Source organism: Leopardus geoffroyi, chromosome B4 (genome assembly GCF_018350155.1).
Source record: "Leopardus geoffroyi isolate Oge1 chromosome B4, O.geoffroyi_Oge1_pat1.0, whole genome shotgun sequence".
Lineage (NCBI taxonomy): Eukaryota > Metazoa > Chordata > Mammalia > Carnivora > Felidae > Leopardus > Leopardus geoffroyi.
Genome location: NC_059341.1, coordinates 31,297,977 through 31,325,218, shown reverse-complemented (window position 1 = coordinate 31,325,218; position 27,242 = coordinate 31,297,977). Strand labels below are relative to the sequence as shown.

Below are 27,242 nucleotides of genomic sequence, written 5' to 3'. Positions count from 1 at the left end.
AACTTTTTAAAAAGAAATTTCATTTTATAATTTTTAGTAAACATATTGAAACATTGTTTGAGATTTTATCAAGAATGTGTGACTAGGAGATTTAAAATGAACTTCTTTAGTGAAAATGGTAACTGCAATTTAGTGCCTACTGTCTGGCAGTTAATTAGCCTCTTTACTTTTTTTTTTTTTTTTTTTTTTTTCATTTAATCTTTACAAAAACTGTGAAGCAGAACACCTGTTTCACAGGTGAGGAGACCAGGGCCATCCAGGGTAGGTTGTGGGAAGGCCAAGTGGTCTGCAGGCTCCTGGGACACCACAGCTAGTTTGACTCATGCTTTTCTGAGAGGGTGCTCAGGGGTGTCAGGGCTTACTGAAAGGGATGTTACTAAAGTGGTTTAATAATTTGCTTTCTTGCTTAGTCAGATCTCTTGAAATTGTATATGCTTAGCACATTTTCCCCTTTCCTTCTACCTCAGTACCTCTCCCTATGAATAGTATAAATTCAGCCTAAAGTGATAATGAAAAATCAGAAAATAAAAATTGTGTCCATATAAAGTCTGATTAGTGTATGTAATTCAGTACATACCAATACTCTTAGAATGTAAGGTATGTATGTTACCTCAGGGACTGAATGCATTTGAAAAGTTGGAAACGTTGAGTGTGAGTGGGTAAAGACACAGGCTTTGTACACAGGAATCTGGGTTTGAATCCTGGCTCTACCAAGTATTTGATATGTGAGCCCCAGAGTCTTGGTTACTTTATATGTTAAATGGGCTAATAGAGCTCATCTTGGAGTTGTCGGGTCAAAATGTGATCATGAATCTGAATGACAAGCATAGCACTTGGGAAAGTTTAGTTGCTCTTGTTTATTAAAACGTATTCTTTGGTGATTTTATTGTTCTTTGCCATGGGAATACCTTCTCATTTGATTTAAGACAAATGGCATGTTTTAAGACTTTTTATATTTAACTTCTTGAGAAAGAGAGAGAATACACACAAGCCAGGGAACAGGAGGGGGAGGGGAGGAGACAGAGTGCATATGTGCACATGCAAGCCGGTGGGGGAGAGGAGCAGAGGGAGAGAGAGGGAGAGGGAAAGAGAGATCCCAAGCAGGCTCCATGCGTAGCTCAGAGCCCAACATGGGGCTCGATCCCACGACCCTGGGATGATGACCTGAGTTGAAACCAAGAGTTGGAGGCTTACCCAACGGAGATACCCAGATGCCCTTTAGAATTTTTAAATAAGAAATAAAGATTTACCAATACTGGGAATATTTCATAGCTTGACTATTAAAAAAATCTGTCGAATTCCTCTCAATAGAATTTGTTTTGGTGTGCCCAGAATATGATTATTTAAAAGCTTTTTCGTTTAAAAATTTTTTTCAAGAATTCCTGTGATTTTTTTTATTGCACAATAGTTGGAGTATTCTGAAGTAGTGTTAAATTTTTCAAAAAGTTTATTCTGGGGGTGCCTGAGTGGCTCAGTCGGTTAAGTGCCTGACTCTTGATTTCAACTCAGGTCATGACCTCACAGTTGGTGAGTTCAAGTCACATGTTGGGCTACGCACTGACAAGCGTGAGCCTGCTTGGGATTCTCTCCCTGTCTCTCTGCCCCTCCCCCACTCTCAAAATAAATAAATAAACTTAACAAAAAAGTTTATTCTGGTGTCAATTGACACAATAAATAAATGATTTATATCCCTGAACAGCATAACACTCTGATTTAAAAAACTTAAAAATATATGTAATTTTTCTGGTAGTTCTATGGAGTTTTTATTGGGAAAAATTACTTCTCATTCTTGTTTTACAGGCAGGGAAGATAAGTAATGATACTCATCTTATAAAAGAGTGATGGATTTGGGCAGAGAAAGAAAAGGGTGTGAGGAGAAAAACTTATCCTTGATTCTCACTCAAATTGGGTTCATTCTCCTGTGCTGTGGTGTTCAGCAGCATGGCCAGCCATTGAGACGTTTTTGATTTTGATTCTGGGTTGTCATATATAGTTCAGTGCATGTGACTAGAAAGGTCTCTTGGGCAAAGATGCTAATTTAAGAATGTTGTCAGTCTAAATGCTCCTAAGATGATTAAACAAATTCCACAGGAAATAGATGGACATGTTTGGAAGGTTTTCTCCCCCAAGTCATTTCCAGAAAACACACACGAATCATTTGCTAAACTAAAAATACAGGTGTATTAATGAGCCCAGCTCACATGAATGAACGGCCAGTCACTGAAGGAACTTCCTCTGCAGGCGTGGGTTCAGCTGCATGAGATGCGCACTAAGTTTAATTAGAATTTATTTACAACTAGAAACTGCTTCTGTTTTTCTCTCCAAAGTCAGTAATGAAGCATTCCTCCTTGCCTCGTCATTAGTATTCAGAGCTCCATCAGCCTGCAGTTCAAACTCTTTCCCTTGTTTTTGTCAGAGAAGATGATGGAGCAAGGTTGCTTAGGAACACTTAGCCACACTCGCAACGGGGATTATCAATCTGTTCTGTACGTTCACCTCCACACGCAGGGGAGAAAATTGAGTTTTGCTGCTGACAACATTAATTGATTGCAGGTTGTTTTAGTGGGAGTATGATGTTGAAAACTAGATTTCCTTTCATTTTTATGTATTAGATACAGAGAAACTATATACTAACACATTCCACTGTAACTAAAATTATCATAGAGGTATCTAATTTTGGATTTGTATGTTTTAGTATTCAGATCTTGACACTGGTCAGCTTACAGGATTATCTTGGGGTTTTGGAGACTGTTTCTGTAGTGATTTCTTTGGTTTCCAATAAATGCATACAGCCATCTCCTTCAATAGAGTTCTGATTAGTGCAGTCAGGGGGAGACACGAAGTTGGGGATAGATAGAGGGGTAAAATGGAAATCAGCACCATCTGGTCACCTCCTATTTTATATGGTCCAAAAGACGCTTTTGTCTGTTTCTCCCCCCCCCACCCAGCCACCCACCCAGCTTCTTGTCAGATAGCTGTCTTCAAAAATGTCTTGCCCTAAAATGTAATGAATGCAATGTGTGTCCATGGATGATTTCATCTGACTTGAATTCATTTTTAGAGATACTCTGATTTAACTGTTAGGAGTTCTTAAAAGCTGAAACAAACGAGAACACTGCTGGTGAGAGAAAGCTAGACAGGCAAACAAACAAAATACCTCCCTGAGGTAAGAATGGGTAGAATTGGGGTAAGGAAGAGAGGCCACAGGCAAGAAGCAGTACCTTTTGCTTGGGATCTGTAGCTCTGGTCCTTGATAGCACTTAAGCCAGCTTGTGTATGTATAATGTCTTTTGCTATAATATATTTTATTAATTATCAGTTGAAATTAATGGATCGAGATTTAGGGGGAGACCTTACCTTTTACTCTTGTCAAACATCTTTAGTACTGGTTCTTATTCAAGACGACACGTGAAAATCAACTGCAGAGCTTGAAAAAGCAATGCTCATTCCCTCGTTTGCTCTTTACAGATTCTGATTTAGTGAAAAGGAAGCCACCTCAGCTTTCCTAGGCCTATACTGATTCAGAACCTACTGGGAATGACCCGGATACCTGAATTTTTACAAGTGCCATGATGCTCAGCCATGATTGAAAAGCATTGCTCCTTTAAAATTTTTTTTTTTTACATTTATTCATTTTTGAGAGACAGAGAGCACAAGCAGGGAGGGACAGAGAGAAAGAGAGGCACAGAATCCAAAGAGGTTCCAGGGTCTGAGCTGTCAGCACAGAGCCAGATGCGGGGCTTGAACCCACGAGCTGTGAGATCATGACCTGACTGAAGTCAGACGTTCAACCAACTGAGACACCCAGGCGCCCCCAGCATTGCTCCTTTAAGTTAGGAGGTCTTAAGTTATGAGTTCTTGAGTCTGGGGTTTCAGATTGCACAAAATTACATGGAGTCTGCCCTTTGTGTATAAGAGTAGAAGATGGAATCCAAAATCACATCTCTGTGTAACAAAGCTTTTCATTAAAGCCGATTTTAAGGGAACAAGAAAGTCTACTGCTTTACTATGTTCTAAGAGTTTAAAGTCTATTGGAGAGTATATACAAGATCTCATAACAAGTACTCTGGGATGTGGAATATGATTTGTTAAAAAGTGCATTCTCAGAATTTTGTTTCTTTAAAAAAATTTTTTTTTAAATCTTGGTTTATTTTTGAGAGAGAGACAGCGTGTGAGCAGTGGGAGGAGCAGAGAGAGAGGGAGACAGAATCAGAAGCAGGCTCCAGGCTCTGAGCTGTCAGCATAGAGCCGGATGCAGGGCTCGAACTCACAAACCGTGAGATCATGACCTGAGGCGAAGTTGAATGGTTAACTGAATGAACCACCCAGGCGCCCCAGAATTTTGTTTCTTTTAAAACACATTGAAGTTATCTTTTTTTATTTTATGAACATGTTCATATATAAGGAGTCTTGTAGAAACTGTTCTGGATAAAATTATTAGTGTCAGTGGTACCCAAATGGCTGATGGCTCTGAATGGGTTGTCTAGGGACTTGGCTCTTGGTTGCTGGAAATCTTTGAAAATGTTTTATTCCAGAATTCAGAGCAGTCCTGTAGGTTTATCACGTTTCTGTCTTAAGAGAATATTTGTCCTTATGGAAAGGAAGAGGGAGCATCCAAGTCTTGGTTCTCTTATTCCCTGTCTAAAGGTAGCACTGGCACAGATACTTTATCCATGGAGTCATGAAAAGTCTTGTAGCTAATTGGGCTTAACTCTCTCACTTCTCATTTGAGGAAACAAAGTCTGAAAGGCTATTTTAATGAGCTTACAGCCACAGTACCCTATTTTTTCACTAAGGTAGATCCCTATTTTGGGTTATATAATGTTATATAGATCTCAGCATTTTGGAAAATGCTGAGAGGACTTTCTGTCTCCTCTGTAGTGGATCATGCTGTATTGTGTTCTCAAGGACCCAGAGGACACATAGGAATCATGGACAGACATCTTGATCTGATGATGATCAGGTCACGATCTTGAAGAACAGTGTGTCTATTAATGTAACAGTGAATTTGAGGGAGGAATCTAGGAAGGTTTGACATAATTGAGATCTTTAAGAATACATGCTTTTTAGTATTTAGAGTAGTAGTTTTTAATCCTTAGACCCAATATCCCCTTTAATAATAAATATTTTGTGACTTATCTTTTTGGTATCATGAGATCAACTTCACAGAGAATAGAACTTAATTATAAATGTAATAAATAATAGAAAAATTAAGTACCAAAATTCTTATATATTATATTAATCTGTAATGTTAACATGTATAGGATGCATATTATAGGCTAATTGGTGACCTATCAAAATATAAGTTAAGTACAAAGGAAGTAACATAATAAAAATATCATTCCATAATGTAAATTTCAAGCATGACCTACCTGGAAAGCAAATGCCTTCATGATGTCATAGCCTCCTCAGGAGGTGACATAGCTCCTCCTGAAGAACTCGTTTAAAGTTATACTCCCTGATGACATTTTAGGAAAAGTGTATGCATGAAACAAATACAATTCAGAAACTACATGGAGCCTGACTTTGTGAATTCCTTCCAAGCCACAGCTATAACAGATCCTTGAAATTCCTGATTTTAACTATGAGGGCTACTTTAAACCTCTGAAATCTTAATACCAGTATATGATATGACGTGCCCTTACAAAACATGTTAAATAAGGTAGAAAACTTTAAGTGACTTCTTTGGGATATAGGTAGGTTATAAGGTAAACTATTATTTAAAAAATTCTTCCACCCAAATAAATATTACATTGCATCATTAGCTTAGACAAATTCACTATCACTTAAAAAAAAAAAAGTGTACTTGTTTATTTTGAGAGAGAGAGAGCGCGCGTGCATGCACGCGCGCGCACACGGGGGAGGGGCAGAGACAAAGGGAGAGAGAGAGAATCCCAAGCGGGTTCTACATTCTATGTGCAGCCCACCCAGCCTGGGGCTCGATTCCACAACTGCGAGATCAGGACCTGAGCCAACATTAAGAATTGGGTACTCAACCGACTGAGCCACCCAGGTGCCCCTATCACTTACTATTAATACAACAACTAGTAGTTAGATTCTCTCTCTCTCTTTTTCTCTCTCTCTAAAGAAAGACAACAATTTCTTAAGGTCTTGCATAACAGATAACAAACAGGAGGGTAACAAAATCGCAATGAGATTTGATGCTAATCAGTTTGAGATTAATTCATTTACTACCTAATAATCCATTTTACTGTTTTGTAAATTTTTGAAATCACATTATTTCTTTGAAGAATCCCTGTATCAATTAGTTTTATTATTAAAATGAATCTTTTTCTTAGAGAATCTAATATTTTCAAGGTGTCAAAATTTATGGAATGCATTTAGAGTTAATAGCTGTTTGCTCTAGTAATTCAGAGTTCCACATATTTATATTTATCACAGTTTGAGAATTGTTTTTTCTTTGTATAAATTCATGTTTGCTTGGGTTAATGCAAGGACAAATAATTTCCTACTGGATAGAACATAGTGATATTTGTTTGCATTCCCTCACTCAACCTGGAGTCTTATTTTTCCTATTAGGTAACTAAAAAAACCCAAAACAAATATTGTTGTTTACCTAAATAGCTAACCTTGTGTAAATGATGCGCATCAAATCGGTCCAGAGCTGAATTCCTACGTTAAACAAGAGAGTAATTTCACAACCCAGTGTTCCAAAAAGTTGAATTGATGGCTCAATTATACTAGGGACATTAGCATTCTTAATTGAATCAATCACTGCTTTCTTCAACAAAAGTTTCAATTCCATCTGTTCTTTTGGTTTATTATTCTTTGGTGTGTAGTTTGCTTTATTTCCTAAATATATAAGAATTTTGTTTTTGTCATTTGAAATTATTGCTAGTGTTGCTACCTCATGCTGAAGAGGAAGCCTTGTGACTGTTTGTTTTATGGTAACTGATTTACAGTGCTTAATGCTACCTCAAAGGGTTGTAAAGACCAAGTGAATTATATACATAAAAGACTTGGAACAATGTTTGGCCTGTACTAAGTGCAATATAAATGTTCGCTATTCATATCATCACCATCATTAATCTGTTAATATCATCATCTATATTAATCATTATTATCCTTCTAGCTACTCAAGAAGAAATGTAATATTCTCAATAAATCTTTGCCAAATTTTTAATCAATTAAAATATTTTTTTTTTTTTTTAAGTTTCCTATTCGTAGGACTATAGATGCTTCATCTGTCTATCTATTCTGTGCAGGAGGGTGATTTTATGTGGCTTTATGGCAACAAGGCGTGCGTCTTAGTGTGGTCTGGGCACATCTGGGGTCCTCAGAACTGTCTTAGAGGTGCTTTGGGTCACAGCTGTTTTCATAATAATAACGCGTTATTTGTGTTTCCACCCGTGTTCTCTCTAGAGCGTGCAGTGCATTTTTCTCGAAGCTAACAAGGGTGTCTTGCCATCATTGCTCTCAGTGTGTTTGTGAGTTTTGTTTTAATATTTTCTAGGTTTTAATTTCTGAAATGGGCAATATTGATGGAGATAACGCACACGAACAAAAGTTCCATGGAGTTTTCAGTAATTTTTAAGGACATCAATATTACCGAAGCATTTAAACTTGAGTCTGATCTGGTGAGGAGCAAACCACAACTCCCACGCCTCATGTGACAGGCTGAGCTTTACACCATTGAGGCATTAGGATAAAAAGTTAAAAACCTATTTTTGCGTTGTTACCCATCATTGGATTCCCAGATTTGAACACTTGCATTTCTAAAGAGGAGTGCCAATTTTAATTCACATTTATCTAGCTGTAAGGATAAATTTCTATGCCCCCTCACAATCTAGGACTTAACCAGCTGTTGGGAGTTTTGAATAGAAACAGAAACAGAGGGTCCTATCTTAAATTTTCCTGAATCTTTCTTTGTATCCCATCCTCACCACTGAGAAGAAGAACATTGCTAAGCAGTGTTGTGACCCGGCACAGTTTGCGGCACTGTGTTTATGAAATAACTCAAACAGGTAGACATTTTAATATAGTTTTGACTATTTTGGCTATAACTGGGAAAGTGAGTAGCTTTTGGAATTCAAAACTGAGAATTCTTTAATTATAACAGGATTAGATTCATGCATTTTATTTTGTTTTCCTGGTTTTAGAAAATTTAATATGAGCCTATTTGTTCCTGCTTGAGGGAAGTAAAAAGTCTATTTGTAGCATTGACATCACCTATTACTATTTTTATTTTAGCAAGATCTTTAGTAATGATGTGGAAAATATTTATAATCTCACCTATTGTTACTAGTTTTCGAGTAAGAAGGAAAGGCTTGTTTAACCAATGGTAGGTTAATCCTCATTTAAACGGCTCTGGATGACCTTAGTTTCACATTTTTTTTCTGATAGCAGGTTTTTCAAAAGTTTTGGTAGCATTTAGTGATCTTGTGTTGATCTTTTAAAAATAACTCACTATAACAGTATTTTATTTAAGTATTGCAAATTTATTTTGAGTCATTTTTTCCCTCATAATTTAAAAATACTTAAAAATGAAAGCCAAATTAAATGTCTTCTGTAAATTTTCTTGTGGTAATGAGATCAACTCCTCCCCAAACCCCTGTTTTTATATAGACCAGTTTTGCATTTCTCTACAGTTTCTCTATGAAGGTTTAAAACCTTCATGCAATAAAGTTTTTCTTATTTTGCATTTGGCTAATATTGTGTTACTGTCTTTGCTTACTCAGGAGAATTCTGCAAATGATTTTTTTTTGAAGGAAAATGTAGTTATTCCTTATATATTACTTATAAAATACTGTTTATCTGGCATTAGAAAGTCTTATATATATATATATTAGGTAGTATGAAGAGAACTTTGGAATAGTGTGGTGAGTTTAGGTTTGAATATTAACACCTATTAATTATTAATCACACTAAGGTTTTTTTTTTTTTGGATGCTTTATTAACATTTTTATTTGGAGGTAATAATACACACTGCAGATGTAATTAAGTCTATGTCAGTTGACTCATTTTATATTCACTACTATTAGACAAGAAAAGTTAGGAAAGGGAATTGGGCAATTGACATTTGAGTGCATCCTTTTAACAGCTGAGGGAATTGAAGTTCAGAGAGGTTAATTTGCCTGAAGTCAGAGGAGAGCAAGTTCTGGAGATCCAGTTTAGCTCTCCTGTCTGGCTCCTGTGTTCTTTAACTTGCAAATTCCTGAGTCTGAGAACACAGTGAGTCAGCCCCTGGCCCTGCCACCCTTACTTTTGAGACTGCTATTAAAGTGTTAATTGTTATAATGGTCTTATTCTCAGACTTCAGAGTTTTGTTATTTATGAAATAATCTCTAAAGTTTAAAAAAAACCCTTTTATTTTTATCTTTTACTTCTTTAAAATCCTTTAAATAAGATTTGTGGTTTTTTGGTTGTAATTATCGCAGAGACCAAATTTCTTCTTTATTGCACAGACACTCTCAAATGAATAAGGTTTTGATTTCATAACAAAAGTGTTTAAAATCATAATGAATTAAAGCCTCTTCAGAGGCTGTCTCATTTGCCAGTAATGGGAACATTAAGACTGGTTGAATATAAAAGTGTGATCATCATGGTGGAGAACATTATTCACATTTGTAATACTAACTTCTGAAGGGTGGATTTTGTCTTGCCTGGTGAATTTCTTGAAGACAGTTACTGTCTATAAAAACTCCTCTGTTCTCTAGGAACCATAGATAACTGACCTGAGTTTTGCTCAGGGTGGTCACAGATGGAGTGTGGAAGGGAAAGGTGAGAGAGCAGGCGTATTTGATTACCCCACAGAAAGAAAAATGCAAAGCGGATGGAAAACAGTTGGTTTCCCTCCTCAACCAGCTATCAGTAATTCTCCATTGGACAGAACTCCATTATATTTTGTTGAATATAGAACTCTGTAACATGTGTCTTTAGTAAACTAATCATGCTTGCCAGCTAGAGACTACAACAGTCACACACATCACACAATCCTGAGGACAGATGGCTAGAGCATAAATCTGGAAATGGTAATGTCAAGTCTATTGTACAAGGCTTCTTGGTAAAATATTGATAGCTTAGTGTCCAGCTGTAACTGCTGGTTTCTGGTCTTCCTATTTTACTCTTATTGTTTAAATGAATAATGCTAGTACTACTTTAAAGGCCACTGGAAAATTTTAAATCAGATTAAATTGTCAAAGTGCATAACTAATGTTTCCATCTCTCTGTACTTGTGTTAATTAACGATTTGTGAGAAGTGCTGTATGGATAAATTTAACCTCTGAATATTTGAAATTCTGACCAGACCACTTGTTTAATGTCAAGGCATATCAGTGTAGGAAGAAAATGCTGCCAAAGGACACTGTTTTCTCAACATTTTAAAGTATTTCAGAAATGACTTCGTGATTTAAAATTTTGTAATAGCGGTAATACATATACACCCAAGCAAACATTCATATTTATATGTCTATAATATATACACAGCATTACTTAATATTTTAATTTAAAAGTTTCAATTCTTTATCATTATTTAATTAAATATATATTTTTATGTGTCAAGTTTTTATTTAAATTCTAGTTGGGTAACATAGTGTCATATTAGTTTCAGGTGTACAATTTAGTGATTCATGGTCACATACAACACCCAGTGCTCATCACAACAAATGCCCTCCTTAATACCCATCTCCCATTTTCTTTATCATTATTTTTAAACTTAGTGTTTGTCTATATTGATATAGTTTTTATTAAAACATTAGTAGATGAGTATTTCATTTTCAGAACACATAGAAATTCAGTACACAGTGTAGCAGAAACGTTACAGATGTTGATACTTATACTTTATTGATACTTTTTTCCTCTCCTGCATATTACCTAGCAGTCCTCTCCAGCTCCACAAGATCCCGTTAAGCTCGTGTTTTCTTTGAGCGATGTACTATACTAACAGCTATTGTGCTGTTATTAGTTTCCTGTGTAGGGATCATTCTGACCTAGTTAATACTGTTCTTTATTTCCAAGTCTTTATAGAGGAAGTGATTATTAATAGTAGGAAAAGTTAAATTGTATCCTAAAATACATTTTAAAAAATCCTGGAAGTATCTGAACAGTTTTAGAAATATTTTATTTATTTTTATCCCATAAAATAGTACATTCGAAAAAGAGTTTTAATAATAACATCTAAAGATATGTTCTTGTCTTACAGCAATATTGGCCTTAACAGCAATCAGATCAGCATCTTGTGCTTTGTCTGGCCTGCTGCAGGAACAGATAGTGACAACTGTAGAAACGCTTGGATTAATTTGTTCAGGTAGTATCTAGATAGGATACTATAAACGAACTACTGTGGAACTTTTAGGAGATTTTTTCCAGTGTAAAAGCAAAGATGCATCTAGAAAAGGGAAATATGCAATTCATTTAAAACCTGCTTTTTCCTGTTTTGATAACACAGGTGAATTCTGCATTATGATCATTTTTATACCACTTTCTCCACAACTTTTTGTCAGATGTTCTCATTACATTCCCTGAGTAATATATGCACCATACATTTTATTCGTCACACCTCTGAGTCTCTACCCCCTGACCCCTTACCCCCAGGATGTCTTTGCACTTGCCAGTCAGAAAGGGCCAAGCCATGACCATGACCTACTTTTTAAGGATTTTGATCTGTTTTTGGAGTTAGTCAGAATTTGTGTTTTGCTGTAGGATTAAGCCTCTGAAAGGATACATGTTTTTCCTCTTTGCAGATGCTTTTTTTTTTATATTTCTATTTTTTTCAAAAAATTTTTTTTTACATTTATTTATTTTTTTGAGAGACACAGAGAGACAGCACAAGTTGGGGAGGGTCAGAGAGAGAAGGAGACACAGAATCTGAAGCAGGCTCAGGCTGCGAGCTGTCAGCACACAGCCCAATGTGGGGCTCGAACTCACAAACCGTGAGGTCATGACCTGAGCTGAAGTGGGACGCTTAACCCACTGAGCCACCCAGGTGCCCCACTTTGCAGATGCTTTTTTTTTTCAATACGTTTTGTTTTCAATTTTTTTTTCTTAACGTTTATTTATTTTTGAGACAGAGAGAGACAGAGTATGAACGGGGGAGGGTCAGAGAGAGAGGGAGACACAGAATCTGAAACAGGCTCCAGGCTCTGAGCTGTCAGCACAGAGCCCGATGCGGGGCTTGAACTCATGGACTGCGAGATCATGACCTGAGCCGAAGTTGGACACTTAACCGACTGAACCACTCAGGTGCCCCTGCAGATGCTTTTAATGAACTGTGTAGAAATGGTGCACAGAGGTGCTTTGTGTTCATATCACTTTCAGAAATGCATGTGCTCTTTTAGTCTCTGGGAAGAAAAAGTTCAAAACGTTTTGCAAGATAGAAAATTTCATTATGTGCTATGGTGTTGATAGGGCTGGGCATTATTCCTACACCCTCCCTACCCCCACCCCCCATCTGTTGCCCTCCACCCCTCCCCTTGCAAGGGCTGTTGACTGAGCCTTGGATCCTGTGTCCTAAGAAGAACCCCCTTCCTGCTCCCTGCTTTCTCCTTGGGGTGACCCCTGGATCAGTGGACTGTATGGAGTTGGAGTATCAATTGTCAGTTAATTGGACTATGTTTAATCATTGAAAATCAGTACTGAATTTTTCTTTGGTAAGAATCATGACATTTTGTTTTTGTTTTTACTGTTTAGAAAATAGGACAAATTATGAAAATGTAATCGTGACAATTTGAATCCTACCCTTTTTGGAGATTGTTATCTGCTTTTCTTCCCCAGCCCCACCCCCAGCGATGAGCCTTTGTTGTAAGCTTTCATGTGATCTTGAAGGGCCTCCGTCCCCTCCTTTGAATGCCATATAGATAATTACCTAAAGCAGAGGTTCCCAGGCATACTATCCATCGAAGTCATTCTTTAAAAACGGAGATTTTAAGAATGATCTAAAACATAAAGTTGTTAAAGAGCAAGCTGTTTACTGAGTTAAGAAAAATATGATTTTTTTTTATTATTATGTCTTTTATCTGGCCATATGGTCTTTAGTAGTGACCAGATGAAGAACTGTCTTGATATAATTAAACTAGCTCCCATAATTGGGTATAATTGGACAATGAATTATCTTAGCTTTCTGGCCAACAATTAATATTACTAATGGTCTAAATTTATTTTAGAGTTATTTATTTGATAGACTGTATTGCTTAACATTATGAGAGTGGGCTTGAGAGCCAGTTTGCCAGAGCTTAGTCTTGGCTTCCTGTTAATAGTTTTATGTGTGTGGACATGTTACTTGGTGTTTCTGGACCTCAGTTAACCTATCTCTAAAATGGAGATAAGAGAGGTCTCTACTTCAGAAGTTTGTTGTAAGAAATGAATTATAGTAAGCATTTGAAAAGTGTTGGTTATTTTTATTCCATAAGTATATGAAAATTATATTGATAACTTACAATTATAAACTGTAATAATAAAACGTGCTTTCATATTCTTACAAAATATGTCTACTCAATCAATATATATGCATAATAGAAAATTCACTTCAAACGACAGAGAATGTATACTTTGCATTATTACATATTCCAGAATGAGGGGTGGGGTTTTATTAGGTAATTCGGTAGTGTTCTCAAGGACCAGATTCCTTTTGTCATTCTCAGCATGTGGGCTTGCTCTCAGAGTCACAACGGAATTACAGCCTTTCTTTCTTACACATTCCAGCTGCGTGAGTTGGAAACCTACTCCCCAAGCCCACAGAAGACTTCACCTGGTGACTTGTGGGCTATAATTGAGTCTCTTGCCCTTTCTTAAGCAAATCCTGAAAATGAAATGAAATTACAATGTCACATAGCCAGGCAGAGAAAAATAGTTCCCAGAAAAAAATTGAGGTTCTGGTAGTGACGATGGAATATGGAAAAGATATTGAGTTAAGGGACATTTTCTGTTGTAGCATTTATGTTTTTAAATAGAAAATAGCATTTAGTTATGTATGAATAAAAAGCCTTTTATTTGGGTATTCGGTATATATAATTTACCTACAAGAGGATGAATTAATTGATATATATAACTTCTCCTCAAAAAAAAAAAAAAAAACCCTTTGAAGTAGAAATCATTAACTTCATTTCATGAATGGAAAAGGTCAGTAGTCCAAGGTGATAGAACCAGTAATTGCTGACAGATTTGTGAGCCTCCAAAATTTAAGCTCTTTCCATTATAACATGCAATTTCTTATTCCCACCAGGCACCAAGATATTAGATGATGTTCTTAATCTTTATTGTAACACTGACTTACTTTAGTTATTTTTAAGACAGGTATGAATTTTAGGTACAGATTCTATACCTAAAACATAGTGTTTTGTATTCTCATATTAGCAAAATTTTTCACAGTGAATTAACTTTTGTTAAATATAAGTTGGATATAGAATTTGTGAGATGCTTCATAATATCCTGTGCAGTAATATATAAATACTTTTGTTTAGCCCTGTGACTCTATCAACTCCTTCTAAAACAAATGTTTAAACTCTAATTTTCAAGATGATAAAAACCCCAAAAGTTCATTTTTGTCTAAACTTCATATATTACTAAGCTTTTAGACTGGGTAACTGGGAGGATGGTGGTACAAAATATGGTTGTATTCAGAAGGATGGATGGTTGTAGTGTCACAGTTAGTATAGGATAGAATTAACTGGTGTTCATGGAAAGATGGACTTTTTAAAAATTAAATAAAAACCATTAAGTAGCTTAAAAGACCATATTCCTCTTTGTGCCTCTTCTTCCTCCAGAAGGCGATGATTCATTTGTTTGAAATTATTTATGTTCTGCTTGATTTAAAAGAGTGGTCTTGGGGCGCCTGGGTGGCTCAATCAGTTAAGCATCTGACTCTTGACTTTGGCTCAGGTCGTGATCTCACGGTTCCTAGGTTTGAGCCCTGCGTCAGGCTCCGCATTGATGACAGTGCGGAGCCTGCTTGGGATTCTTTCTCCTCTCTCTCTGCCCCTCCCCATGCTCTCTCTGTCTTTCTCAAAATAAATAAACATAAGTTTTTAAAAAGTGCTATTAACGTTTATGGGAATGATAGATTTTTAAAAAATTAAAATGGTAATCCTCCCATAGAATTTCTGACAAGAGATTTGGAAGACAGAAAACAGAATAGACCTGCAGAGTAAACATCTGTGTGAGCTTGGTGCTTCTGATGCCATGGGGAAGGTGTGTGGGGCCCTTAATGTCTGTATTAAGACTGCCAATGGATGGTTTTAAATGCACTTCACTGATGACTAGAACGTCTGGTGAGCAAAATGACATTTTAGCGTGGCTTCTGCAGTGTGCACCACACATGAAATACTGGTTTGGGATTCAAGGACAAATGCAAAGCAATTGGTCAGCCCTCAGCAAGGTAGGATCCCTAGCATTTCACCTTTGTGATTGCCATGGTGAAGACAGTGTAAAGCTGGAGTAATTTATTCCTACCACGTAATATTTGGGATGGTGCTAAAGGGGATTTTTTGCTATCATTCCTCCTTACCTCACCACCCTGGGTATTTCTGAAAGGGTGTAGTTTGCACCCAGACATTTGGAGTAACCAAGATAGTATTCCCCCTGCCCCCCCGCCCCCGGCCCCGGTTCCCTCAACTGCTGCACACTTGGTGCTGAGTGGCAGTGACACCTGTTTTTACTGGAAAACCTGTTTTTACTGTTTACAGGAAAATTACACTAAGACTTTTTTTGCTTTAAAATCTTAGCCCACACAGTGGTTTGAGGGAGCCCTCACCTGAGTACATGCCCAGAGGGAAAGGACAGAGACTAATTTGATCTAGAATTCTGTTATTTTGGCATGAAAATGCTGTATTAGTTCCAAATACCTCAACAGATCAAAATGAAGTGCTGACAGTTAATTCCCTTAGCTCTCCTTGCAACTCATGAAAACGTGATCATAATTTAGCACCATCATCTCAAAAGAAAAAGCCTTAATATGAAGTTAGTGGACATGTTGTGCTTTCTGTTGTTACCTTAATGCTCCCTCTCCTCAACCAGATTTTAGGATGTAGGTCCTTCTTGAAGGCTTCTGTCTCACTGAAAACTTTTTTTTTTAACGTTTATTTATTATTGAGAGTCAGAGACAGAGCATAGGCATGGGGGAGGCAGAGAGAGGGAGAGACACAGAATTTGAAGCAGGCTCCAGGCTCTGAGCTGTCAGCACAGAGCCCGACGCAGGGCTTGAACTCACAAATCACGAGATCATGACCTGAGCCGAAGTTGGATGCTTAACCAAATGAGCCACCCAGGTGCCCTCCTGAAAATTTTAAAATAAAGATCTTGCATCTGTTGACACCAACTTTCTGAAACAGAGGAATTGCATTCGTTATCAAAGTAAAATTGTGAAGATGTATATAACATAGAGGATACCAAAAAACAGACATAGTTTCATTAGTAGATGGTTTTAGTTTTCTGTGACATCGTCTATACTAGGCTTATGCCCTTTTTTCATTAATCAAGTCCTAGGCACATAACAACCCCTTAAACTCAAAACAAAAACAAATAAAACAATAACCTGTAAAACTCTTTAAGCATTAGAATGAGAACATATATAAAAATATTTGCTTTTTGACAAGTTTCTGTGGCATCTAACTTTCTCTGAATGGCCTACTCTTGAAAAGTGGATGCTCTGGGTTTGAGAAATATCATATGTACCAATACCCCAGTACAGAGCCTACTGGAAAACATATTCCGAGCATGATAAAATCTGTATTCTACAGTCCAGGAGAGTCTCCCAAAATGCTGTTTCTAGGCTCTGATTCTTTTTTCAGGAGTCATGATTAGTTATGGTTTTTCCTATGTTAGGTCTTAAGTAATTTTTCTTTGGAAGCCAGACGTTTACCAGTATTTTGAATGACTCTGACACTGTGTGTTTGGTAGAATGAACTGGTTTTTATGATGCTGATAATTAAGGCACATGACAAATGTCAGCTTCTAATTCAAATTTGCAGAATCCTTTACTTAATAAAAGATATTTTGTTAAGAAAGAAAACTTCTCTCTTCACAGACTCATGTTAAATGCCTGGTTCCATATAACATAAACAGTCTGAGTTCCGCTCCCAGGATCATTTAAAACGACATCTATTGTGCTCTTCTTCACTTTGACAAGTGGGAGCTGAAGAAGCCTCTGAAGTGCATTTTTGTTGTTATAGTCACTTCTGTTCTCATCGAGTAAGGAAGGTCAGATTTCATTGCTGTCCTGGGAGTGATCCTTTTCATCAGTTATTGTGTGTCTTTCTGTTGGGTGAGTAACTCCATTTATTAAACTTCAGAATGATCATTTGTAGAGGAAATTGTGGCGTTGACGAGTGGTATTCACTTAAGGAATCTTGATTTGCTGGGATGTTAAAAAGGTAGCAATTGGGTTTTCTCTTTGGTTGATATGTCTGTTCTTCTAACTGATGACGAATGCAACTCGGGCAGAATTCACACCTCAGTGTTTCACTTTCCTTTTAGACAGTCTTGTGGAAGCTCTAGAAGCTTACAGTTTAGAGTAAAATTGGACTTAAGAAATGTGCTCGGGTAATTCTCTGGAGTTTGTAACCCTTGCCTAAAAATGCGTGAGTGATTCCAGGTATTAGCTGTTACAAGTCATTGGTCAAGGCATTCCACCCAAGGAATGGTTATTGAAACAGTAACAAGTTTGTATTAGCTAGCCTACAAGTCTTTTTATCTTGGATCAATGAAAGATACTACTTTTCCAATAAAATCAATTCAATCAAACTGAGCTCTGGTAAGATGTGTATGAGTAATTGAAATAGAAGGCAGAGTATGGTACCGATACTAAAAAGACATGAAGAAGGACAGAGGAATTAAAAAGAGGGAGAGATTTGGCATACGGGTGCAAGAATATGAGAGAGAGAGAGAGAGAGAGAGAGAGAGAGAGGCTTTTAATTCTAAGGGAGGATTTTATCCCAGGCAGAGGAAAAAGCAACTGTGTGGGTTTAGAAGCAGCCTGCCTTTATGTAATTAATCATCAGTTCAGCCTAATTGGAATAAAAGATAGTCTTTCACATTTTGGGGGGAGGGCATTGTGTAATGGAAGCTGAGGCAGACCCTTTCTTTGTAGTAGGTCAGCTTTACCCCCTTTTAGTGTAGTGTTACAGAGTCAAGGGGACTGTCACAAAGGAGATAGAACCCATTCCCAAGGAAATGAGTTAGTAGGAACAATAACTATTTTCTCAGTTGTTCTAAAGAACAATGCAATTTTGAGAGTTTACTACATGGTTCTTGCTTATAATTCATATGGCGAATACAATGAAGCAGAATTTTTATTAAGACCAATAGCTACCAAAAAGTTTGTGACAGCATCACTCAGATTGGTTTTGAAATGGGCAAGTATTAATGAGCCTCTGCAATGGCAGAGGGATTTGGGATATAGCAATGAGAGATATAATGATTTACTTAATATTTTTGAGCAAGGAGATGTGCAATCCACATGCAAAATTAAGTAGGAGCTAAGAAATGTTGAGCATCTTATAAAGGATGCACGTTTGAAAGGTCTTGGTTTATCTATATCTATTATATACAGTGAGTAACACCACAGTCATTTTCATCTTTAATTGTGAAACAGTCCTGGCAAGATAATAGTAATACTTTCATCATACCTTTTATATTTTCTGGTAATTCTGGTTGCTAATTATTTTCTATGTGTGTACTATACCCTATATGATGTTTTGGGCACTGAGGCTACAAAACTGAACAAAACATAATCCCTCTTTTTCAAGTAACTTAGTAGATTCTAACTTGTTTTTCTGCCCCAATCCACTCTGATAAAAACACGTTCTAATAAGAACACTTTGGAAAGGGTGGAGAAAAGGAGACCATAGAGTTACTATTGTTTGGTGATGGATATTCCTCTGTCCAGGTGGAACTGTTGCATCCATTGGTCATTGCTGTGCAAGTGGCTGAGAGAGAAAATCAAACCAACGCTATACCTTCCTTGACCTTCCATGCTTGGTGGAGGGATGTGATCAGGTGTATCTGTGTTGTCTAGAGAGATTTTGTATGGAATAGAGACAATCTGGGAGCCAGCAGTATCCTTTTGTAGATATTTAAGAAGTTGAACTTAACACCGTAAAGACAGTGGGCTAGTTGGAAGGAAAAGAGTGTATGGGGAGGGTTAGTCAATAACCCTTGAAGCTCATGATTGAAACAGATATGGACAGAAAACACACAAACCCTATAATTTTGTTCATCTAAATTATCGTAAACCAAGGAATTGAAGTGTGGTAGCACAGTTGTATATGTTAAATCTTTGTCGCATGTAGGATGTTAGAGTATATTCAGTTTAGTTTCTTGATGTTCCACATGACAATAGTGAAATCAAGTTAGCTTAAGAAGAAAAGAATGAAATTGTTCTTCATACCTCATTAGCATAGGAAATCAATGGGAACAAGAACTAAAAAGGTGTTATATTAGGAACCACAAAAGTACCTCTCTGGGTCCCTGATTTCTTGCTTGCTTCTGGAATTCTTCTACATTCTTCCTTCCTGAGAGCAGCATTCTTTGCCCCATTTCCATGTTTCTAATTTGTCGACCTCACATCACTAATTTTTCAGTATCATAGTTCTAGCCTCCTGCAGTCTCTCAGTCCCACTTGCATTATCTCTAGAGAGATAATGCAGTTGTGCCAGTTTAGATCAAAGATCCCACCCTGATGTCATCAGTTGCGGCTGGAAGGGTATGGTGCAGGGCAGTGGCAACGATGATATCCTGGCAGTGGCTGGGGGTCATGAAACAGTCATGAGGAAAACCTATGTCTGCCAAGGGCCTGCCCCTTTGGATGGGTGGTATGTAGGTAGGTGTGCAGATGAGTATTCCTCAGGGAATGGGATGGCACCTGAACTTGGATGAATTGGCCTTATAAAGATGCCTTATGATTACAAAAGACTAAAACATATTAAGAGCATTAGGAAAAGTAAGGATAGTAAGATACACATTCAGGCATGGAGGTTATGTAATTCACTTCCTTCGTTCAAGGCTTTCTTTTAAAAAAAAATTTTTTTTTAATGTTCATTTATTTTTGAGAGAGATAGAGACCGAGTGCAAACAAGGGATGGGCAGAGAGAGAGGGAGACATAGAATTTGAAGCAGGCTCCAGGCTCCGAACTGTCAGCACAGAGCCTGACATGGGGCTCGAAGTCAGGAACCGTGAGATCATGACCTGAGCCGAAGTCAGACGCTCAACCGACTGAGCCACCCAGGCGCCCCTGTTCAAGGCTTTCTAATAGTTAAAGCAAAAATTGAAGTATTTCTTATTCTGTGATCCTAAAGTTTTCTTTGTTTCTTAGTTATTTCTGATTTAAAATTTTCCTGGGAGATCATTTTCCCATACATGCAAAGTACAAGTTTTGTTTTCTAATTGAATTTTAAAATAGAACTAAAACTTCACAATATTTTCTTTAAATAGAACAGTGGCACTGTTCTGTTTGAACGGATTGGGACCACATCGTCCATGTCTTGAAAGGTAATGTTCCAGTAACTGTTCTCAAAAGACTATCCATTTTCCGCCAATTAATACATTGTCAAATCCTTTACTCAATGCCGTCTAAGTATCTTACTATTAGTTACCTAGACCTTCCCCCTGAATGAATGCTTTTGGTTACTTTTCTCATTCTGAACAGTTGGTGTGGCTTTAATAAGAATATATCAATTCCTGCTATTAATAGCCTCTGTTCCAGTTTTAAGGCTCAATAATTTAAAAGATGGCCCTAATAGTGTGAGATTCTGATTCCTAATGAAGAGCTATTGTCATTGGCTTTAACTGTAACTTGGTATATTAAGTTTCTTTCAGTTTATATTAAGATTCTTTTTGAACTGTTAGTATTCTGCTTAAAATGTGAAGTCTTTACATTATGAGAAATTTATGTTCTTCTTTTTAGAAGCTTGACTTTAAGTCAAACTGGACACTCTACCTTTTCCTATTGTTTAGAAAAGGCAAAAAGTTAGGGCAAGGAAAGATCCTAGGCTGTATTTATTCAGAATTGTTCACATTCTTAGTTCACTGAGAGCATTTGTTAACACTTTATTACTAACATGGAGTATAAGCTAATGACGCACAAAGTTTAAAACCTCTTATGTTCAATTAGAGGACCTATTAGCTTTGGAAGCAGTAAATAATAATTGGCATTTACTGAGTTTTAAATAGGATCTACATGTTGTATTTTTGGTTGAGAGTGCTCATAGCATTTTGTGTTGTGTTGCGAAACTTGGGTTTTCTGAGAATGCAGTTACCTTTTAGTATTTAACCTAAAACCTCTTCCTGATTTTAATGTGGAATATTTCCTCCCTTTAATTGCTAACATGTTTTTCAAATATTTACACATGATTTTTAAGGTGCTAATTGGCACTAGAATAGCTGACGGTTGGTAAATGTTGGAATCAGCATTACGGTAAAGCACATCCACACTAAGTTTCTGTATCTTGGCCTGGAATGGCTGGCATTTGTGCATTAAATGCATCAATAGTCTCGCAGTAAAATACATAAAACAGCGGTAGGCAGTTTTAGTATTTACCTCACCAGAGCCTCAGGATGCCAGCCACTGGGTCTGCCTTCCAGAATTTGATAGTCTTTTGTAGTATTGTAAATGTTATGGTGAGGGTCTTACTCCTCTTTGGAACAAAACATTGCCTGCTTATGTGCTACAGTTCATTTGGTCCAGTGGGGTTAACAAAAAACAAAAACAAAAACAAAAACAAGACTTCTCTTCCAAAACGCAGATACTTGATTAATATAAGCTTTTCTGTCTCTTGCTTATTGTTCTGTGCTTTTTTTTCTTCCCAAATTTTCTTTCATGGTAATTTGCTGTCATTAGAATGTTCCATAGAAAACATGCATTGGGCACATTGAGCGTGTTCCACTGAGCCAGACCTCCTTTACATTCACCCATTTATCTTTCTTTACCTCTTTGTAGTTCATCGGAGACTGCTCATTTATTCAACATACCATTTTTTGCAATTATTCTGTTGTTGTTCAAAGACCTTCAAAGGCCTTATTTTCTCCGACTGTAAAACCTGTCTGGGAATCACAGCCCCAGGCCATTTTTTTGTATGGCTCCTTTGGAGTCCCACTCTGGGAACTCGGATTCAGTGCACTGGAGAGGAGACCTGGGAGCTTCCCGTCCATATGCCCCTTTGGTGGCTTGAACCCAGGAACCCTGTCTGGCAACCAGTGCAGCATGTGGTTTGTCATTTCCCGGCTCTGAACCTGGCTGCAGATAAGAGCTGAAAGGTTGATTCATCATGATTTCCCACCCTTGTCTTCAGTTCTCACCAGAATATCACCCAGCGTGTATGTCAGTCTGTTTTAAAGAACAGTCACATAGTGCATTTGTTTCGTTGTATCATGTAGCGTTGTTTTATAGCATGTTTGAGTGTTTGCTGCTTTATCTGAGGGCAAAGAGTCCTTTCAAGGGATCATTGATATAAAGTTTCAGCAGGTTTTACTGTTATATTCTAATGATAGTTATCTTGACATTTTAAGTGCTTTCTCAGTCCATTTCCTAAAGCTCCTTAAAGCTTAAAGTCAGTTGAATGTAATATTTGATTCCTGAATACTAAGATTTAAATGATAATTTGCTTGAGAATTTTTTTTTTTAATTTATTTTGTGAAGCACTGAGTCCAAAGTGTGATTATAGGTGTTTTTAGAGACACTGTTGCCCAAGACACAATTTTGAATATGCACAGTTATATGGTGTCTTTCTCTTACCTCAGGTCTCAATGAGCAGTTCTTTTTTGTAGCACGGCCAAAGAAAAGAAAAAAAGAGCAAAGTTTGGGGTGACAATAAAATAACATTGCTGCTCTGCTGTTCTAAGAGATTTTTGTCTCTCCCAAATGCATCAAACAATCCTGGTGAAGTCACAGTTCCTTCTGCCTGTGGTGTCCTTCCTTTGCCTTGGAAAGGCCTTTAGGAGCAGACTGGTTTGGCCTCTCTCCCCATTTATGGCTGATGTTTCTGATGCCTATCATCCTTATGTGACCAAAACCAAAGCTATAATATTTGCTTATTTGTGGAGAAGTTTCTGTGCCCACCTGACCTGTTATGGCTCCTCCTGCCTTGACTGATCCTTGCTTGGTGTCTGGGTCTTGGTCCAGAGCTGGGTGGCTGGGGACTTACACTTCACTGGGCCTTACTTCTAGTACTCCTCCTTAATATTTCCCTCCCTCCCTCCCTCCCTTCCTTGCTTAAGAGAGGCAGACTCAGCATGAGTGTGGGAGAGGCAGAGGGAGAGAATCCCAAGCAGGCTCCACACTGCCAGCTGTGCAGAGCCCGACATGGGGCTTGAATTCACAAAACCATGAGATCATGGCCTGAGCCTAAATCAAGAGTCACATGCTTAACCGACTGAGCCACCCTGGTGCCCCTAGTATTTTGCTTAAAATGGCGCCCCTAGTATTTTTAGTTTGTAGATGTAACTGGTTCAAATTTCTCAGCTCTCTTGATATACCTTAAGCCTAGAGCTAGATGTAGGGGCAGAAGTCCCGGCCTCTTTCATACTAAAGCAAACTGTTAGATTCTGTTACCTGTGTATATTTGAGTAAGTGAATGTACTCAGTGGATTAGAAAACTGTTATTTGTGTAGGATATGTGTCACTTTTAAGATATTTTGATTGTTTGGTCGCTAAGTTAGTTAAAAACAGTTCCCAGGGTAGGCTGTTGTTGTTGGTGGCCATGTCATCCTACCTTGCTTCCCAGAGAAACCAAACTGGTCAGCTGTGTACATCAGAATGTGAACATTTCTCACCGTCATTTGAGGTCTATTTATGCAAATTTCTGTGATTTGGCTTGGCTATAAATACTGGGCTATGAAATTTCAATGTGTGTTAACATAATTTATATGGGACTTTTTTTTTTTTTTTTTAATATATCTACAGTTGATTTAGGGCCAGTCTTTTTTGCATGCATTTTGAAGAAGATATTCAATTCTAACATATTTTTATAGCTGGGGCTCTGGAGAGCTCAATAATGGTGAGAGAATCTCTCTAGTACTCATGGCATTAAGTTGACATACATGAGTAGAGCTCTTGTTCTAAAGTGAAGGGCCTATGTAATACAATACATTGTCCTTATGATGTTTTAGATTGCAGTTGTCCAGAAACATTGTAAGAGTAGTGACTAGGTAAAAATGAATGGATTATTTGATGAAAAACATTCTGTTTTTGAGGTGAAAAAATTTAATTTTTCGTACTCCTGCCGTTTTATTTTTAAATAATTATAGTTAAAAGAACACAACAAAGATTTCTTTTTTTCTGCATTGGAAAAAAATGCTAATTATCTCCAAATATGGAGTGATTTTAAAATATATAAGCCCTGAGGAGGGACATTTTTTTTTCTTTAAGCCTCTGTGGACATGATTTCCTTGAGATTTTTTATGTTTCACCATAATGTAAGGGAAAGATTCAGTTTCTATATGTGGTATAAGTTCCAATACATTAGAGACAGTCTCTGCAATGATCTGCATATTATATGGTGACACACAGGGACTGTGTCTTCCTCAGTGTATGTCAGTGCATCCAGCCATAGCACAGACAGGTACTTCAACTGCCTTTTTAAGGAATCAACAAATGAACCATGGCTGATTTCACAGAGCTTGTGGGATTTTCTTTTCACTAAGTTGGCTTAACTGTGAGAGGGTCCAGCAAAAATTCTTGCCTTATTACTAGATCCTTGGCAACATTGAAGATAGCGTGATTTTTGTTGACAGAGTGCACTCTTCTTTGTGAGATGGTATCTACTTGTTGAACTGTCTGGGCATGGTCACCCAGAGGAAGCAGAAGTGTTGACTGGCTCAGATACTTGTTCTGTCTAGTCTTTGTCACTAGAACCTTCTTCTAGAGAGGTCAGAGTACTGCAGGGTACCTTTCCAATAGAAGGAGTGAGTGAAAGAACATTATCCATCAAAAGATGAATGAACAGTGATTTCACTTAAAAAAATTTTTTTTAATGTTTATTTATTTTTGAGGTGGGGGGGGGGCGCAAAATCTGAAGCAGGCTCTAGGCAAAGAGCCCTACGTGGGACTCAAACTCATGAACCGTGAAATCATGACCTGAGCCAAAGTTGGACGCCCAACCAACTGAGCCACCCAGGTGCCCCATGATTTCACCTTTTTAAATAAAATTTCTGTCTATAGTATTTCAATGAAATGTATTCCTGTTTGAGGATACTAGGATGACAATTACAAAAAAAAATAATAAAACCTTCTAAATACAACTCTAACAAGTGCTGAAGTTCAATGTATTTTAGGAGGTATAAATATTTTGTTGCTAAAATAGCAGCCAATGTAATGAAAAGGCAAAATTGCATCAGTGGATTTCAAGGTTTGGCTAGCTTTCGACGTAATGCAGAAAACCACCTTAACACAACAACAACAACAACAACAACAACAACAAAACTCATCCCATCATGTATCGGTCTATCTTTGCAATGAATTTCATGCTACTTTAAATAGAGGACAGACTTCTGTAGGAAATGAGTTATAAAAACAGAGAGTTTTGACTTACAAACATTGAGTATCGAAGGTTCATAAATGTTACCGCTTTTTCAAATAAGTTTTTAAACTATAGGCTGGTTACCTGATATAACCTAAACATCAAATGGAAGGACTGTGTGCTTGATCAATAGAAATTGAGTTGCCTGAGGACGGCAACCCTTTTCTATAACTTGTCTGTCACCATTTCATTAGCTTTAGAACCCATAGAAGTACAACATTTATGAAGTCATGGGAAATTTTGTATTTAATGTAGGCTAATTTTTCAGTAGTTACTAGAACTGATGGTCAAAATTTACTGGTTAATTAGCCATTTTTAAGCATAGTCATTGCCTGCAATATGTTTTTTCCTGTCTGCACAGTGTGTGTTTTTTCTCATCATTAATTTGAGCCTCCACTTGAGCAACAGATGTCAGATTATGCTGTAAGAAGAAAGTTCTCAGTCATACCCGTGTGATTGCAGACTCACCCAAGTGCGTACTGTCCCCTCCCCCAATCTTGGTTATCATTTCTGTGTGATATTAAGAGCTAAACATGTGATTTCCTTACAGAGTTTAAAAGCTGTATGTCTCAATGTAATAAATCTCTAGACAAATTCTTGGCAGTGATGCATACGTTTTATGTGTGCTGTGATTATCTCCAGTCATAATTATTTAATACATATGGTATGTGTAACATTTATAATCTTCCCAAGGGGGAAAATGATGTGGCGTGATTCTGGCAGATTATTTATGTTGTTTATGCTTAAAATGTATGGTAAAAAATGCTGTGTATCTCTGACTTTGAAATCCCCACTGTTCTATTTTTAAATGGTTGTATGAAAATACAGAAACTAAGCAGATTAAGTAGTCTTGTTTCTAAATATATTTCCTCTTGTAAATTACTAGAAATTGTTTATGTTCATTGAATTGAATGGGTGGACAATGGGAATATCTCCCTAACTTTTTGATGAACTGTTCAATAATGTCACCTATTGCATAAATTTGCATGACGGTTTCAAAGTTTCATTAGCCATTCTAGACTAGGAAATTTATCAAATATTGAATAACTAAATTGAGTTAAAATAACTTTTTAGAGTAAATTTAAAATTAAAAAAAAACTGTTTCTTTTGTGTGTTTGAAAACTAGACAGTGGGCTAATAATTCTTTGTCTTTTCAGATTATTTCATTTGTGTTCTGACAGTAATAACCATGTTTTATCTGGCTGTCAGGGGTCCTTCTAGGATGGTCTTAAATTCTAATGTATTATTCATTCATTATGTTGAACAGCAAGAATAAATTAAATATCTAAAACAATATGAAAGAAGAGGAAAGCAGCTCAGTTAATTCTAGTGAAAATAAAAGCTATGTATTTATTCCCAGTGGAACCCTGAAACTTGTTGATGAGATGGCTATTGGTAATTGCTATAATCTGCAAAGTATTTAATTTTCCTCTTTGTACAAAAATGTATTCATCTAATATATTCAGAGTTTCGTAATAGTGAGTTTCATTAAAACGTGCCACATTTTGGCTGTTAATATAAATTGTTAACTTCAAACTTTAAGATTGCTTTTCATCATTACTTTAATATTAACATATATGCTGATAATTTTCAAGCTTCTAAAAAGACAGAACGTATATATATTGTATTAATTTCTAATTTAAATGTATCATAATATATTTCTGCATTACAAACTCGCTAATATTGTAAGGAGGTGAAAAACAAAAGAGCATAAAATAGGAAATATATCCCCTGTAATTCTGCAACATTAAATATTTAATAGAATATGTTAATATTCT

General features: G+C 36.9%; 1 protein-coding gene across 29 annotated transcripts in view; it reads left to right on the top strand.

Annotated features, from left to right (window-relative positions):
- The window catches only part of PARD3 (par-3 family cell polarity regulator), a 674,940-nt gene that overhangs the window by 217,487 nt on the left and 430,211 nt on the right, over positions 1–27,242 (top strand). Inside the window, exon 1 of one of the 29 annotated variants that reach the window (XM_045466946.1) lies at positions 17,109–17,215. The exons of the other annotated variants lie outside the window; for them this stretch is intronic. The gene's annotated coding sequence lies outside the window, so the exon portion shown is untranslated. Of the gene's footprint in view, positions 1–17,108; positions 17,216–27,242 lie in introns of those variants that run through there. 29 annotated transcript variants of the gene reach the window in all.